This window comes from Anser anser (genome assembly GCF_964211835.1).
Source record: "Anser anser genome assembly, chromosome: 20".
NCBI classification, from domain to species: domain Eukaryota; kingdom Metazoa; phylum Chordata; class Aves; order Anseriformes; family Anatidae; genus Anser; species Anser anser.
Window position 1 is genome coordinate 2280688 of NC_139741.1, and position 17428 is coordinate 2298115.

General features: G+C 48.6%; 1 protein-coding gene across 13 annotated transcripts in view; it reads right to left on the reverse strand.

Annotated features, from left to right (window-relative positions):
- Positions 1-17428, reverse strand: part of LOC310884703 (uncharacterized protein) — a 163052-nt gene that overhangs the window by 112125 nt on the left and 33499 nt on the right. For 2 of the 13 annotated variants that reach the window (XR_014574337.1, XM_083806803.1), the window contains exon 2: positions 9144-9312. The exons of 8 other annotated variants lie outside the window; for them this stretch is intronic. The gene's annotated coding sequence lies outside the window, so the exon portion shown is untranslated. Of the gene's footprint in view, positions 1-7002; positions 7999-8886; positions 9023-9143; positions 9313-17428 lie in introns of those variants that run through there. 3 more of the 13 variants (XR_014574339.1, XR_014574340.1, XR_014574341.1) reach the window with 3 other exon arrangements.

The following is a 17428-nucleotide window of genomic DNA, read 5'->3' on the forward strand; positions in this document are numbered from 1 at the left end:
AATGTTAAGTGCATATTGAAGATTTAAGTAGCAATTAAGGTTGCTGTAGAAGATGGCAAAACAGCATGTTTATTTTCCAAAGATAAGAAAAAAAAAGAAAGAAAAAGGAAAAAGGGGAAAAAACAGCAATTAGGAGAATAGACTGGGGGGAAAATATTAAATGGATGTTTCTGCACAAAAAAACCCAGGCTGACAACATTTCTGCTTTGTAAGGGGGAAATTACTGTAACGCACTGTTTACATAGCAGAAATCAGGGGAAATTATGCTGTCACACTGACATCTGTAGGAGAAGGACAATTTTAAAATTACACTGTTCAACACCTTTAATGATTTGTAACACAAGAGGTGTGGCTACTCCTATTAAATGTGTTGCCAAATCAATAAAAGGCATAATTGGAGTTGTTAGAGCAAATTATAGCACCACCGTTATGTTGCAATACAATGTTCCCTTGTAAACTGCTATTACGGGTAAAGCTGTATTTCTCTCTTATTTGGCTGTTTTGTAATGAGTTGGCATTTTGCTCCATAATAGTTCCACTTTCTTTTATGGAGCTTTCACTTTTACTTTCCTCTTTTGTGCAGCCTATAATTTCCCTTCCCTTCCTTACCTCTCTGCCTGTTGACAACTGGTCTATACACCTTTGAAAACAGCCCTGAGGTTATAAACAATATTATTTAACATTATTTGTAATCTTTTTCAATTGGAAGTCAAGGGGGGAGGCACAACATTGGCACATTTACAGCCCGAGGTGGCTCCGGGCTGGGCCTTCACCTCGCTGGGCAGGAGGGAGCTGCAGCAGGGCAGGAGCCAAGATGCTGCAAGACCTCGAGGGCCTTGCTGCTGGCATTTCAAGTGGCTGATGCGGGCTCGTCTCCCTGGAGCACAGAGAGTGGCCGTGGAAGCGCCGGCAAGGCTGTGCATTAATTGCAAATCGCTAAATACGCTCCACGTGCTAAAGTTACCGAGGTCTCGTTTAGTGCTGCGGATCGCAGTGGCCCAGGAAGGAACTGCTGCTTTGCTCCTAGTAACGAGGGGCTGACTAATCGCCTCTCCAGCGGGAAACAAAGCCAATAAACATCCCTTCCTAGACACGCTCGTCCCATCCCACGTCTCTGCTGGGACACGGAGACAAGGGGGTGCCAAAGCGTGAGGTCGCTGCCTCGATTCCTAGGTGCTAATGCAGGCTCCTGGGCTTCTTTGCACCTATTCAGTTTGAGAGGACTGAAGAGATTTACCATTGTCCAACAAAATATCTCCTCGGTTCAAAATTAATAATTAAAAATAAAAAAAAGGAGAGCTGATCCTGATACAGACAACCTACGGCACAACCCTTATCCCATTTAACATGCCTCCTGCACAGCACAGAGCCACGCCAGCTTGTTCTCTCCTTGTTAAGAAAAAGGGAATAGCCAACATACAGTACCCTTTTGCAAAAGTAACACGTCGCCTGTGTCTTTTTACCACTAAAACAATTTAAAACTTCATTACTGTAAGACGCACGAACATGTTCAGGTCCTGGGACACAGCTTTGGGCAAGCAAATCTCTCCAAAGGTCCCAGCAGCTCCGATTCGTAAAGGGAAGCTGTTAACTGATAAGAACGGTGAAGATAAATCCTTGCAAGGACTTAACATTGTGTTTCCCCGGTACCTCGCAGGAGCAATCTCCTGACCCCCGCACCTCGCGGGGCAGCAGCATCGGGGCTGCTCGTGGCATGACGGCTGCGGGCTCAGCCCGGCGGCAGCGCGGCGCAGCAGCTGTCCGTCAGACAGCGCCGACACAGCGGGTCTCTGCTAACTGCTGGGAGCTGATTTTCGAGGCAGGCACAGCGTGACAGAGCGGGGTGTGCGCAGCTGCTATCGTTAAACTTGTTCCCAAAGTTATTTTTAGAAACTCGAAGCAAAGTCACGAAACGAGCTGCGATTAAAATGCAGATGACCGGAAAAAAATGGAGGGGATGGGGCTGGCGAGCTACATTGTAACACTATTTGTGATCTGCAAACAAAAAAAAATATGAAAAATAATTGCATTGCTATTAAGGAACAGGCATTTGGAAGTTAAATAGTCTCACCCACGAGAAACAAAGGCTGGGTTTTGTCCTTCCTTTTTGAAGTGCCGGAGAAGCGCCTCCAGCATCGGCACCGCCTTAACGCCTGCCAGGGGAGCCCCGCGTTCAGAGCTTGTGCGCCAGGTCAGGGGGCACAGGACACATCCCGCTGTTACCTCCTTCAAGGACAGCAACATACGGCTTATTTAGCTTCAGTTTATTAATTGCTAGGACACAGTAAACCTATTCTTTTGGGTTTAGGTGTTTTCTTTGAGTCCTGTACCAGCTTACACTGCTTTCCCTCAACCCAGAGTTATTTGCCTCAAACAGGGAAAGAGGCAAAGGGAGGCTCAGGAGCAATTTTCCTCATGTGTTCTCAGGCAAAGACAGAAGAGCAATTACCGAACAAGTCGCACACAGAGGAACGTAACAACCTGGTGGGGAAGGCAGGCAGGTGCCCTGCATAGCCCATCTGGGCAGTGCAGGAGCCCCGCGTCCCCAGAGCCCTTGGCGGGGGGGGGTAGGAGCTGCGGTCACAGCACACACCAAGGCATGAAGCCCCCGCCCTGAAGGTGGCATTAAGGCCATGGTGCTTTCCTGCAGGGTGCACAGGGAGAGGCTCCTTTCTGCCCTGCAGCACGAGGCACCCATCAATGGCCAGCTGAGGTCGGGCCCTGGGCAGCACAGCCCCATGGAGGAACACAGGATGCGGGGCTGAGCGACCCGGTGGTGTTTGGCAGAGGAGGACGAGTGATTCCAGCCCAGTCTGGTCCAAAGAAAGCCAACGCGGTAACCCCTCAAACCCGCCCCAGCATCGCAGGGGGAAGAGGAGCAGAGCGGCAGTCACGCATCTCCTGCCGGAGCAGATGCGAGCGCAAGCTGCCACTTGGAGAGGCAGCAAATTGGAAGCTGCAGCTTTCCAGCGGCTGCGGGTTGCTTCCGAGCTAAAACCCTCCTCCTAGATCCATATGCAGAAGGGTGGGAGGGGGACAGCCAAAAAAAAAAAAGTGAGGCTCGCATTTCCTATCAGCGCACGTGTCCGTTTCTCTGGGCTTATCAGGCATAAGAATGCATCGCTCGTAGCCCAAATGTAAAGCAGTTAATAAACAGGCTGTTAATGTGTCAGCAGCCAGCAGCAGACAAGGCACACTGTCTCAGGCTCCCCCCCACCTCCTCATAATCCTAATTGCATCAAATCTAATCATTTTTATGGGATAAAAAGATTTCCATAGATGACAAAGGGTTACATTCTCAGCCCTGTTGATCCATCTAGTAAAATTAGATAAGAAATAGATTTCTAGGCAATGCATTAAAGACGATGGGGGGGGAGGTAGAAAGAGAAAGGGGAGATCATTTACTGCAATTCTGCGTCTCACTCTTCGGTTCAAGAAAGAAAATGTAAATGTGATGTTCGTTTGGCCACAGGCAGCTGCTTCTATCAGCCACTGCAAACTGCAGCAGGACAAAGGGGTAACTCTGGTAAAAGGAAAGGTTAATAGCAACGCAGGGGAGGGGGGGACGCTCATCGGCATGTACGGCACGTCGCAGCCTCGACACTCGGTGATGGGTTCGAACTGGGAACTGACATGAGATATAGAAGTGCTCACTGAAAATAATTCAGAGTGACGGCCGCGTTGGCCTGAAAATGGAGAAGGGCTGAATCACCGAGCACTTGGCGAATATGCAGGAGCAGGGTTGCCAACTGCTCCTGATTATTTTCAGTAATGGTCTGGGTTTTACTGACCACTCCTTTCCTCCCCTCACCTGCCTGCCCCCCGCACCTTTCCGAAGTCGCGGGTTTCCAGCGCGCTGGCGGAGGCGACGCGGCTGTTTGCTCGTGTTTTAACGGGAAACATATGCACAAATCACAGCGACATCTGTGATTACATAACTGAGCAGTAAGACAGAATACTAATAAAGAAAAAAAATTTAAAACACGCTCAGCCTCTGTCTAACACCTTCATTTCGCTAACAAATATCCTTAGAGTCGGACTGAACCGCTCACATGGTGGGAGCGGAACATAGGGAAGGATCAAGGCCTCGTGTATCACGTACACGTACAGCCACACAGCTGCCGTGCACTCACACGCAGCTACACTAAAGGAAACTACACGTATATATGCGCTAAGATACGTACACAGTGTCAGAAAAATATTTTTCTTGAGCAAAGATGACAGTTTACAGACACCCACGCACCAGCGTTGAGGCATCAAGCATCTTGGGGTGCTGTGGAGGAGCACACCACCACCGCAGCTGAGGCCACTCTGCAACAAATGCAAATGCTGAGCAGTTTGAAGAGCTCTGTACCGCGGCAATTAGAATTTCAAATGATGCTCTTGTGGGTTTGCGCGCAGGTACCTCTAGCTGAGGGCACGCATCTCACCTCCCTCCGCAGGAGGGGCAGGGAGCAGCGCGTGCCTGGTGGGACGGCAGCGCTCTGCGGGGTCACCCCGTGTCCCTGCCCAGCAAAACAGCTCAGCTCGCCCCAAACGGCCCCCCGCGTGACTCGCTGCAGGAGAACAAGAGGGCCCCTGCATCACAGCAGGCTTCGTTCAGGTATTAACAAGTGACAAAGTCTCACTGGGCTCCTCGCGGGTTTTGTTTGTTCCTAAGTCTGGCGCGAACGCGTTTGGAACAACAAAAAAGAGGTTAAAAATACACTGCAGCAAAAATAGATCCTTCCTCCGCAGCTCGTCTGGATGGTTGGCACTGACCCTAAAACACGAATCGTTGGAGGATTCAGCTCTAAAAACCAGTAGTCAGAAGAAAAACCCCAAACCAGGAGCTCTCCCGTGTTGCACCCGCATAACCACCCGCACCACTTCCCTCCGGCACACCCCTCTCCCCTAGCACGCGTGGGTCTCCGGCGGCGCAAGCCAGCGTTAGGGCAGCTCTCGGAGCACCACCTGAGCTCAGCACAGTGCTGGGCTTCTGCGGGGAGGCAACCTGGCGCGTGGCGGTGCCAAAGGAAGATCTGCCTTCTAACGCTGAGGATTATTTGGGAAACAAAAGCAGCGCTAGTCTGCGAGCCAGGTGGCGAAGAAAGCAGAGCCTCCCTCCCTTCGCCCCCTCCCAGTTTTGTCCTCATCCACAGCATCTTCCTAGCAAGCCTCTAACCCATCAGCATGCTCTGTGCCTGCCTTCAGCATTAGCAGAGATGGGGAAAGGTCTCACACCTGAGATGAGCCCTGTGCAAGCCATCACATAGAGCAGAACACCGCTGTTTCTTCTCCGAGGCAGAGCATTTTATATCCAGACCCAACTTCTCCAACATTTGCCCCAAGTTTTACTAATACATTTCCCAACCCCTAAACCCGCAGTTACAGGTGGTAAGAGTAGATAAACGTAGAGCCCTCTTACTGTAAGACTCAGTCACTGCTGCGGCACCGGGGGCCTCCTGATGAGCTGCAGTACAAACTCTGGAGGCAGTTGCTGTCGGCCTGCCTCAGTTTTCTCCCTCTGTGCTAAGAATATACACATTCGCTCGGGTCCTAGTGTTGAGGCACTGTTGACCTCGCTAAGGCTTGGAAATGGCACAAAGCTGTCTGAAGAACCAAAGAATTTCAACCCCAGCTCAGGGTGGTTTCGGTGCAGAGAGAGAGAGAACAAAGATTTCACGGCACGTGGAGTCGCTGGGAGGGAACAATTGCTGGTGGCAAAGAAAACAGGCAAAATCACAACGGCACGTTGCCACTTCCCCTCTCTGCGCTCGCACGAAATTTCCAGAGATGCAGGGAACAAAACCAAGCTTTGATGTTTCAGTTGCTCTTCCCTGCGGATGCAGTCACTGAAGTAGAATAAGGAAGGTCATTCGACTACAGTTCTGCTTCCAGTCCAGTGCAGGGTTTTAGCACTGACATTAGCCCATAAATTGTGAAGGCATCATTTGGTGAAATAAATTTTAAAACTGTCCTATTTATACCAGGCTTTGTAAAACACGTAAGGTCTTCCCAGAGTCTGCTTTTGGAGGTCTATTAAAACTGACAGTCACCTTAAGAAAATCAAGGGAGAGACTACTGCTTTTAAAAAAAAAAAAAAAAGAACTTTGTTTCCTAGGTGTCATTTTGCAATAGTACACAGTTGTATGAATGTATTTCTCTGTTGTGAAATTAACCAAAGTGCTCAAAAATTCCTCTGGTGCACAGTAAGCTGGAGGTGCTGGGCCTCCACGCTGCTGTGCCCTGCGATCTGGCTGCAGAGGAGGCTTATCGGCCAGCTGATAACTTTTCATTCATCCCTATAATCCATTCCTGACCCCAAAGCTTGTATTGGAGGTTGCGGATATCCAGGAAAGCCCCCCAAATAAACCCACACATGCAAAGTAAATCCCTATCTCGATGGCACAGGGGAAGCAGGTGCAGGGCACGCAGCTCGTGGGCATCTCTTCTTCCTGGGTCCCCACACAGGTTTTGCTCTTGTGGCCCGGTGCAGCTCTGACACCCGCTTTTAAAACAAAAAAACCTCTGCCGAAATCGCTGTTACACCTGCTAGAATTTCACCCCGCAGCCTGATCTCTAACAGGCCTGTGACCAAACGAGCATTTATTACAGTTACGCTGTGACACCAGGCAGCAGCGGCGAGCTACGTGGAGCCTACACAACCTTAATGTAACATTTAGGGGGAAAACGGCCACAATATTAAATACGGACCATTTTGCCTTCTGCCTGGGATACAAAACAGGCTGGACTCGCCATGGGGCAGCGAGGGGCACCCACCAGAGGTGCTCTTTGTAGGTCAGGGAAAAGCAAACCCCAAACTTTCCCTCGGGGCGCAGCACCCTCGGGTGTCCCACGGGAGCCCCGTTCCCCTCACAGCACCCATTCTGCAGCCTGGACCCCCCCCCCCCCCCGTCCCACACCAATGCTGAGAAGTGAAGGCAACGCAGGACGAGCTCAGTTGCTCAAAGGGCACAGCGTGACCACCCCTACCTCTTAAACTCCGGGGTTTGGAGCCGTGCGTTAAAATATGGGTGACACAAAGAACGGAGCCGTAGTAATTACACTCGCTAGGAAATGTTTTAACGCAGCTCAGATGTAACAGGAGCATCACTAAACCACTGGGTAAACATGTAGGCACAAACACGCTCCTCCTCTGCACGTTCATTCTTCATTCCAATGTATATCGCATGCATGAAGATACTTCGACCGCAAAGGTACGCTTTAAAATTGTTTATTAGCTGAAATTATTAAAAAAAAAGCCTTGTATGAGCAACCTCTACCTGACGGGGCAGATCCGAAAGCTACACAAACCCTCCTGCACAGTCACCGCAGACTTCGTGATAGAAATTCTAACTAAATGATTAAAATTTTCATTTTATTTTTTATTTTTTTTTAAAAAGCTTTCCCACTTCAGTTTATGTAGGCTTTTTTTTTTTAAGAATATATCTTTCCCAAGATCATTTACAGGCCTTTTAAATAAAAATTAAATCTCTAACAGCTCCGAGGTCAGTGCTCGAACACTGACACCCATTAGCCCAGGGCTGCCACCGATGGCCCAGAGCCGTGCCCTTCCCAAAAGCTGGGCGAGGAAGCAGAAGCAGCTTTGGCCTCGCTTCCCTCCCGCACATCCCGCTCGCATTTCCCGTGCCTTTTGCTTCACAGATCCCGCTGAGTAGCCAAGCTTTCCCGCTGCACGGTTTGCCGAGGTATTTCTATTTTCGGCGAAGATGGATGGTCTATTTTGAGTTTAGTTATTGCATATGGGATTTCTTCTTCTTGTTGCCTTTTCCAGAGACTTTCCCCTGGCAGACTTTTGTCCGCGTTTCTGCGGAGGAGCCCCTGGAGAAGGAGCATCCCGAGGAGGCTGCGGGCGCCTCGTTAGCATAATCGCCCTATCTGCCACCAGTGGGCTGGGAGGCAGGAGGGGGACGGAGCAGACTTGCCATTATCTCTGCTCTTTTTGCACCTTCTTTTCAGTCTCTCTCTTTTTCCCCTTACCAGCTTTGCTCCCGTCTATGAAAAATCAGCAAATAAAAAGTTACATTAACCCCACCCTGACCTCTCCGACATAATACACTGTGGGCTGATGGGCTGCCTTTGGAGCTTCGTTGAAAAGCTGTCATTCTTCGGCATCCCAAGTACAGCCTAGGGAGCATTTACTGGATAATTAATATATTAAATGCATGAAAAATAGTTACACAGGTTCCCCCCCCTGCCTTGGAAATCCTTCTCCCCCCACACACATATACTGCCATCTTTTTCAGGGAAAGAAGGGATGCAAAAAAAGAAAGGAAAAAAGATAGATACAGCATGCGTACCATCAATATAAAAGCATCCCCTGAATAGCCATCATAAAAACTGTTCATAATTTTATAGCTTCATTCGTGCTGGAGCACCATAAAGGCAGGCCATATTTTTTACACTCAGGATGCCTCATAAAAAAAAAAAAAGAGAAAAGGAAGGAAGGAAAGTTGGCATGGGAGACATGGAAGCACAACGCAGAAGCCATCAGCTCACCTGAGGACAAGAGCTCAGGAGAAAGTGGGTTGAGTTTGTCCTCTCTGACCTGTGAGGTTCTGAATCCCGGCAAGGCCATTGGAATAATTATTAATTGGGATGTCTTTATCTTTTTTCTTCCCTTTTTTTTTTTTTTTTTTTGCTGACTGCATATTTGCCTTTTAAAAGGATGATGGAAGGCCAGGAAGGCAGCCCTACCCTCCACCCCTGTCCTTCACCTTTAAGGGGGCCAGCAGCGGTGCTGGTGCTCTGAGCCCCCCTCCCCTTTTCCTCCACCTCCCCAAATGCAAAATTCATGAGCTGGAGCACGGATTAACAAATAAATTATAATGAAGGCAAATGGGCAGCAATAAAAAATAATAATAATAAAAAAGGAGGCCTCACCTTCACGTGACAGAGGCTGAGCAATATAACAAACCAGCTCATTTATTTTCAACCAAAGTCTGCTCGGGAAGGTAGGTTTTTTAAAGCATTTTATCCTTTATTTCCTGTAATATATTTGGACAAGGTAGCTGTAAATCTGAGGCAAGAGGAGAAATCAAAGAGTGGCAGGAGGAGATGGGGGTCGAAGGGAAAGAAGCGGCGTTGGTTTGTGGATACGGCCCCTGAGCCTTTGTGATCCGGGGATTTAGAGCGCTCACCTACACACGGTCCTGCCTCCGTGCAGCTCCACTGCTGCTGCAGCCACCTCCGGGAGCTCGAGACATGCCTTTGTTATAGATGCCTGTGCACGGTTTTAAGCGTGATGTGTACAACAGGAGCGACGTCCCTTAGAAGTTCACGCACTAGCCTTGTTACCCGGCCGATGTCCTAGAGCCCAGGGAAACCATTACAGAAATCAGGTGTCATGTCTGTTAAAGCAGAACATGCAGGTTTTAGAGAAGCCCTGGCAAAGCCATTCTCCCTGCTCTCACAGCTCTTTTCTCCTCCGGTGACATAGCCCCAGAGCTATACATCACGAAAAGAATGCTTTCTGGCCACAGGAAAACTTCAAAGAAAAGTTCATTTTCAGGAAAAGGCCAAAATTTTGTGTTTCATTTAAAAACATCTAATTTCCTGCAAAGAAGCATTTAAAAAAACCCTTTGATATTTGGTCCCAAGCTCTGTTTTCTGATTAAAGAAGGTTTAAGAGGACTGAAAGAAAAGGAAAGGAAGAGATATTCACTGTTTCGGTGCCTTCCTTCAACCGAGCCTGACCCCACAGCTTAGGTGCCAAGAGGGCACCAACAGCCCTGCGTCTGCAGCTCTCTGCAACAATACCTGTTGCTTCTGTCACTGCCTCAAAATCTACGGAGGCTTTTTCCTGCCTCAACCGTGAAAGCATCTTCCAAGAGGCAGCTGGGAGGGTCTGCAGGGCACGTTAACCCATAACCAGCATCACTTGCTGATAGCCAGCTTCCCCTCAAGGCTACGTTTGTCAGCGAACCCATCTCTACTAACCCCAAGTGTTTGGAAATTTAAACTAATTACAGTCCAGAGCAATTTCACTGATTTCCCTTCATCTGTTTGAAGTCCACAAAGGTTTCACTTGGGAAAGCCTGGCCGTCCCCAGAAAGCAATCCAGTGCTTGCAGGGCTCCCCCAAAAGCTGCGGGGAACATGCCTGGTTTGCCAACCCCGGTGTGGCTGGGCCACATCATTTACACTTGGGGCTCCCAAGCACCAGAAGAAGAGGTCTGAAGAAGAGGTCCAACCCCAGGTTCTCCACGAGGACCCCAACCCACGCCCGAGGAGCAGCCGCCTCTCTCAGCCGGGGCGCGGAGGTCCCCAGAGGGGCGCTGCACCCACCGGGGGGAACCCCGCCATCTGCGTGCGGTGCCGGGCGGGCAATAACGCACGGCTGGCTGCAAAGCAAGCGCCAGCGCTGCCTCATTTGTCTCTTTCATGTTTATTCATGGCGAACTCTGACAGAGGGATACGGCTCCATTCGGGAGTTGTCAGCAGGTGGCCTAATAGTGAGAATTAGTGAGGCACACAGCAACGAGACATACTGGGGCTGCCTAATGCTGCCGATATTAATGCACGCTTCAGAAATGAATAAAGCTTCTTCGAGGGGAAAAAATAACAATAATAAGAGGATGAAGAGGAATAGGAGGAACCAGGGGGGAGCCCAATATGCTGTGCTAAACTTGGCCAACGCTCAGTTATCGAAGAGGTGTCCTCCTTCCGCGTGGGTGCCAGCCTCAGTCCCACGTGCACAGACAACCACCAACCACAAGTGGAAAAGAGAAGCATTTGGCTATCAAACAACCACGGATCTCACATGGGCAGAGGCTGAGAAGGACCTTCTTCCCACTCCAGACCTCTGAGCATCACCATCCTCCCTCCCCCTCCTCCCTTTCTGCGCAGACGGCCTCGAGCCAAGCAAAACGGTTGGCCCCAGGTCTCTGCCAACGCCATCTCCTGATGCTTTCACTGCACTGGGGAACCTGGCTCACTACCCCTGTGCTTTTGGTGCAATTTCAGCACACGGTCTGCATCTGGAAGCAGTTAACCCTTCAAGAAGAAAAACAAAATTGTCACCTAATAGTAGTAAGTTTCCTTTGCTGCATCAGCTCTTTTCAGTCTCTTTCACCTGTTCTTTCAAAATCAGGGTCCTAATTTTGCAACCTGCTCCCTAGCTCTGCGGTCCCAAAAGCAAAACGGAAAGATGAAGATGCAACACAGAGAGCTGAACAGCATTCAGCTTTCACACAGAACAGGAGCCAAAGGTGCACACAACCATAAGGGGGTCCCCCCAAAGGTCCTTTTTCAGATTTAGCCATGTCACATAACTTCCAAAAATGATGGCAGAAGCCGACAGCCTGCTCTGAGAAGCACCACGTCTCAGTAGACAATTTCCTTATCCCTTTCCTCCTACGCACACGTCCCCAGTAATCCTGGACATGACTCTAGCCACATGGATTTAGAAACAGGGACCCCGGAAAAAATCAGAGGATCAAATCACGCCCCTGTAAAACCCACTATAAAAAAATAGTTCCAGCAGACACAGGATTAGGCCTTAGTAGCAGTTTCCTCCTTCCCCCTCAACACGCCTGTGACACTCGCATTAGCATTGCTGGCAGCTCTGAACGTGGGGAGAAAAATGAGCGCTGCCCTCCCATGCCCCCTGCCCACGGCAGGCTGCTGCCTCCAGCCACTGCAGCCCGGCGAGAAGCACAAATAACGGCAGGAAAATTTTATTTCTTCTGCCTGCAATTTGTTCCCATTTGAAATTTTAATTCTGTTTTCCCCCCACAGACTTTCATCTCTTTAAATGCTAGAGATGTCTACAAGTTGAAGAAAATACCTTGTCCTCGCACTGCTGTTTCCTGCTAACAGGAGTGGCACACGTGCATCCCGCACCCGTTCGCGTGATGCCAAACAATTCCTGCACCGCACTGCACACCCATCCGACTGCACACCGTTTTTATGAATTAGCTATCGAGCTGTTGATTTTTCCTTTTGCACTTCCTTTGGATTTTAAATAGCTCCCACACCTGGTCAGAGGGAGATTCGGGTAAAATACTGAAAAAGCACCAACTAATTTGAAAAAATATTTAAGAAACTCCAAGTTCCCCGCCATTTTTTTTTATTTTTTTTTTTTTTTTACTATCCTCTGCTCCATAATTACATTGCACTGCCTGATATTTTCATGGAACATTAACTGAAGTCAGGTGACTGCCCCCTTACAGTCTACGCCTATCCGTTACCCATAAGACCCCCATGGACCTTGACATTATTAATAGTCCTATTCATTAAGTATTACTCTTGTAGAATGAGTAGCATAATATTGGCCTGGAGATAGGAACAGGCAGAAGGAATAAGTCAAATTAATTTTCCGCAGCAAACGCCCCGATTCTGTAAATGACATTCTATACTGTTAGCATTTTAAATGTGACACAAATGGCAGGAGATACAATTTGAAAGCAAAATAGTAGAAGACATGGCTCAGGGTGTAATGTGCTGCATAAAAATCCAATAACATCAGTTACACGAAGGAAGGGAATGAACCAACCCGACGGAGGGTTTTAATTTGCATTTGTTTAAAATGGCAGGTAAGGGAGCAAGAGGAAGGCTGCAGCTTCCTCTCCTTCCGCCCAAGACGCGGTGCAGAGCTGCGGAGCGCTGAGCTCCTCTCCAAGCCCTCAAGCACGCTCGTGCCTCCTACCAGCCCCACGTGCCACCGCCACAACAGGCTGAACGTGGCCAAGGGGAAATTACAGGCAGGCCCAGCAGAAAGGCGCAGTGAAAACCCAGGAAAAGCGTGCAACCTCAGCCTGCCGTGTCTTGAGTCCCTTCAGGCACCTGGGCTTTAACTCCAGCCCAGGAGAGAGGATGGGAAGAGCCAGAGGAGGACAAACAGCCACAGGACAGTGAATGGTCGTAGGATTGGAAGCCCGAGGACACGGCCTGGTCTCGCTGAGCACCACCAGAGATCTGCTCCGAACTGATGTGTTTGATCTACAGCCCCTCTTCCAGGAAAAAACAGAATCACGCATCCCACCTCGACCAGATTTCTCCCATGTCAAAGCTGCCAACGCCGCCTTTAGGGGCAGACAAAAAGGCCGGCTCCCAGCTGCAGCATCTTTCTGTATCTAGACGGAGCGGGCCAACTTTAAATCTTGATTTAAGTCAAGCAAGTCAGGCTTTTGGGGAGGTCAAACCCAGAACTAAAGGCAAAATTAATGAGAAAAGGTCACCAAACTTTCCAGTAGTTCAAACGGAGCTCTCAAATCTAAAGACCTTAACGCCTGCCCAAAAGATGGATGGGACTGAAATTGAACATACTTCTGAATTCTGTGCTTTCAGCTTTCTTTTTTTTTTTAATATTTAAATGTATCTACCTGAGGAAGGCACAAGGATTTCTGTCTCCAAGTTATGTATTTTTCTTCATTCTTTGTTGTTGTTTCCTTCCTTACAAAGATCACCATAGACCACTAGACAGGAGAGATCTGATCAGGAAAACAAAAATAAATGGAAAGTCTGACCTCCATTAGTTTTATTTAGGGTAAAGCACTGCACTGTAGCTTATTTATTAACAACATAAAAAGACATTGCCTATAGAACACAGAATAAATACACATAATTTCCCCAGAAAGAGCACTGAGTTGTCTTCCTGAGGGGAAAAAACTATCACTTAATTGAAGCAAGAAATGTTCAATCCAATAATCTATAATTAGATATTTTATGGAATATGTTACCTAGAGATGTTTATTTATAAAATGTTTCTATCAATAATAAGTTGTTGGGAGGGGGGAGAGGAGGTCCCTTCTCTGGTTGACGTGATGACCGTTTATGTTCGAGGGAATTTCAGGCAGTAAAGCTCCTCCTGCAGCTCACTGCATGGTGTACGCAAGTATCAGACAGGGCTGAAGTCCAGAGAATCCAAGTTTCTAACCACAGAAAGGCGAACGCTTGCGATCCCCTCAAGATACCGAGTTATGAAACGGGTTTCTAGGACAAGGACTGAAAGCAGGCAAGGCCATCTGAGAAATGCCACCGGAGCCACAACCTGTGATATTCCCACTTCAAAGCCATCAGACCATTAAGAGACTTCCTTTCATGCTCACCTACTCCCAGAACACACTGAAAATTTCACGTTCAATGTAGATGTGAACAAATATTTGAACGTGGTTCTCGTCAAATCAGCAGGACTTCAGAGACAAGGAAAGGGAAGGTGCCTCTGAGGAAGAGTCCCACCAAACTTACGGACCTGAACGACACACACAAGCCTCCTCTCACACCTCCTGAGCGCTGTTTTTCCTCCAGAGAAATTATTTCTGTTGGCTGCCACCCTACTGCAGTTCTTATTACAAAGGCAATTTACCCTCTTCCCTTTAATTTGGGCTTGCTCCACGGTGTTCACTGCTACAGCTACTTCTACGGCATGGAGAATTGTAAATTGTGTTTGAAACTACAGAGCGCAGAATAAAGCAAGGGACTGAAGCAGTAAAAAGAAGAAAACACCAAATCTAGGGCTATAGGAAAAAGCTACTTCATCAAGGTACCAGTATTTGGAAGGGAATATACATGTCAGATGAAATACAGGAGATAATTAAAACATATCCCACACAAGACTGTAGTATGGCATAAAAATACCTGGGCAGAACTGTCAGTGTGTTCCAAGAAGATCATACTTAATCAGACTTCGTACCATCTCTAAGCAGCGTTAACGCTGTTAGCAAGTCACGACTAGCAAAGCGGTCTAGAAAAATCAAATTTGCACAGATTATTCAGAACTGGAGACAGCAGTAGTAGGTGCTCATGTCCTTTTTTTTTTTTTGGTCTTAAAAACACACTTTGAAAGTGCTGGTGCATGGTGTACCATTTGCAGTTACTTGAGCAGAGCCTCTGATGTGCTGGGCTCACCCTGGCAGCCCCCATCCTGACACCATCCACGGGGACACCGGTGCACGGCCAGCGGAGGGGAGGTCGGGCAGCGAGAACAAAGCCCCACGTCTGAGGCACTGCTGAAAGCACCGGGGCTGCCCTCGCCATCGGCCTCCCCAGCAGGATGAATGGTCTGACACCTCGAGTCATCTGTGACTTCTGTTTGGGAACGCAACGTGGCATGTGTGGGGTCCCAGCGAGGCGGCTCTGAGTTATATGGTGAACAAAACGTGGAGATCTTCGCTTGTTACGAAGAACAAACACACAGCCCTTGGTCCGAGCCCACCACGAAGTGCAGAGAGCAAGGGGAACACACCAAGCACAGGACAGGGACCTGAACTAGCACGGACACAAGGACCAAGAAGGCCATTTTCCAGACAAACGCTCTTTGCCAGCCTCAGAAGAGCCCACCTGCAGCAATCCTCCATACCCAGGGGCTGTTGGCCCCCAGCCCCGCCGAGGTCCTGCTCAGCCCCGCGCCCTCCCAGCCACCGCCGAGCGAGGTCTCCGCCACCTCGGATCCATCCGTGGTGTTTACACTTGGCTCCCTCGCTCTGTGACGAGCACGAAATGGGGGGAAAATTATAATAATATCACAAATGAAATTGAATGAGTAACAACATTTTCCAAGAACAGAATAAATACAGTTGGTGGCGCCTTTTTTTTTTTTTTCCAATTTAGTATTGTTTAATATGCATTTAATCAACCCATTCAGTATTATAGAGTCTATGTACCGTGACACCCTCCTATGCCACAGAGGAAGCATTCATAGGCCATTAGGCTAAAGTAATATGTATGAGGAACCACTTTTCCCCAGGGTGTAGTAACTATTTTTGCTCCCCAGTCGTCCCCATTAAATCATTAAACCTCATGACTATGCTTTCTGAACTCTACCCTGATCTTTAAAAAGCAGAACATTAAAGGGCAACTGTCACCCTCCATTGCACAGGCCTTGTGTTTTATATATTCAAAGCATTAAGCCTTTTGTCAGTCTATACATCATAAGCACTGGAAGACTGTATGCGCAAACAGGAAATGTTTATAACTGATGTCCCTTTTATAGTGGATGTGCGAATGGGCAGGATAAAAAAGCTGAGGCTCGGCTATTTTATGGAAACCGAAGCAACGTGATTTTCCCCAGCTGCTCGCAATAAAACCATCTTCGTTACTTATCTTTATGTGGCCAGTTGCAGGAGGAACAAGGAGCTCAGCACAGGCTGAGCTGGAGGTCCGGGAGTCACGAGGGGTTGCCAACTTTGGACTCGCTGATCTCATCGTTCTCCAGTCCACAGCAAAAGTTTAATTAAGAGAACTGTGGTAGAAAGGACATCTGGGAGAAGGTGGGGTTGGACTCACACAGATCCTGCCAGCTCCCAAACACCCCTACAAGCAGAGCTATCACTGCTCAAGTGCACCTGTAACCTGGGGAGGAGCGGGACTTTAGTAAAGACTTAAGGGAAGATCTCCTTGACCACATCTGACAACATTAGCGTCCACCCATCCTGAAGGCTTTATCCGAAAGACCTCTCCAGGTAAGCTGCTTCGCCACCTCCGCTTTGCTCCTGCTGAAACCGGGGGCTGCAGGTACCAGAACAGGAGAGGCCCTACCCGAAATCCCACAGCGGCTGCCCCCGGACCCTGCAGAGCTTCGGCAGAACTTTTAGCACTGAAAAAGGGCAGGCATAAAACTGCCCCTAGGAAAGGTTTGGGTACAGGTATGGAGGCAGACTACAGAAAACCAAAAATCAGCAGATACCTTTCAAAAGTAGGGAAAAAAAAGATCAAAATAAACGTCAAGGTCAGGTGAGAGGCAAGGGAGGAAAATGCTTGTACGTTCTCAGGGTTTTATTCCATCGGCACCACCGCGCAGCTCCACAACCTGCCTCAGCACATCCCCCAGCACCGCGCACCCTCCCCGTCCCCAGCATCTGAGGACACTTCCCAGCTACCCGCAGATCCCTTGTAAAACAACGGGGAATGCGAGGTTAACACGACTTAGAGAGCGATAGTGTAGCTTGCAAAATGTCAGAGCTTTCATCCCGTATGTTAACTTCCCAGCCAGTGGTATCAATCTGCAGCAAAACACAGTTATTTCATCATGACATTAGTTCACCTTTAAAGGCATATGGTAAAGCCTGCTTTGTGGCTTGCAGCAGATGAGCTTCCTATAATTACAATTTGAACTGTTCCACAGGCAGCTCTGTAGATAGCGGATCAGTGATTAAAGTTGAAATCACAGGGTAAGTAGTTCTGTGACACCGTGAGTCACAACAATCATCAAAGACTCAACTCTCTGGTTTCTGATGAAGTGGAGATAGTGCAGTGATTCAAGTAGGGGACTGAGACTCAAGTGCTGCTACTTGGAGGCAGGAAAAGAGCAGACACATTCTTGAGGAAGATACTCAGTGCGTGCTATTGACTGGCCCCAAGCAAATCTTTAACCCTGCGTCTCCGCGAGAGCATGACTGTGCATCTCATTGCGGCGGGCCCCCGGTGTCACACCTGAGGATCACAGGCTGCGGTTAAACATTCTGCTCACCGATCCCTCCTTTGAT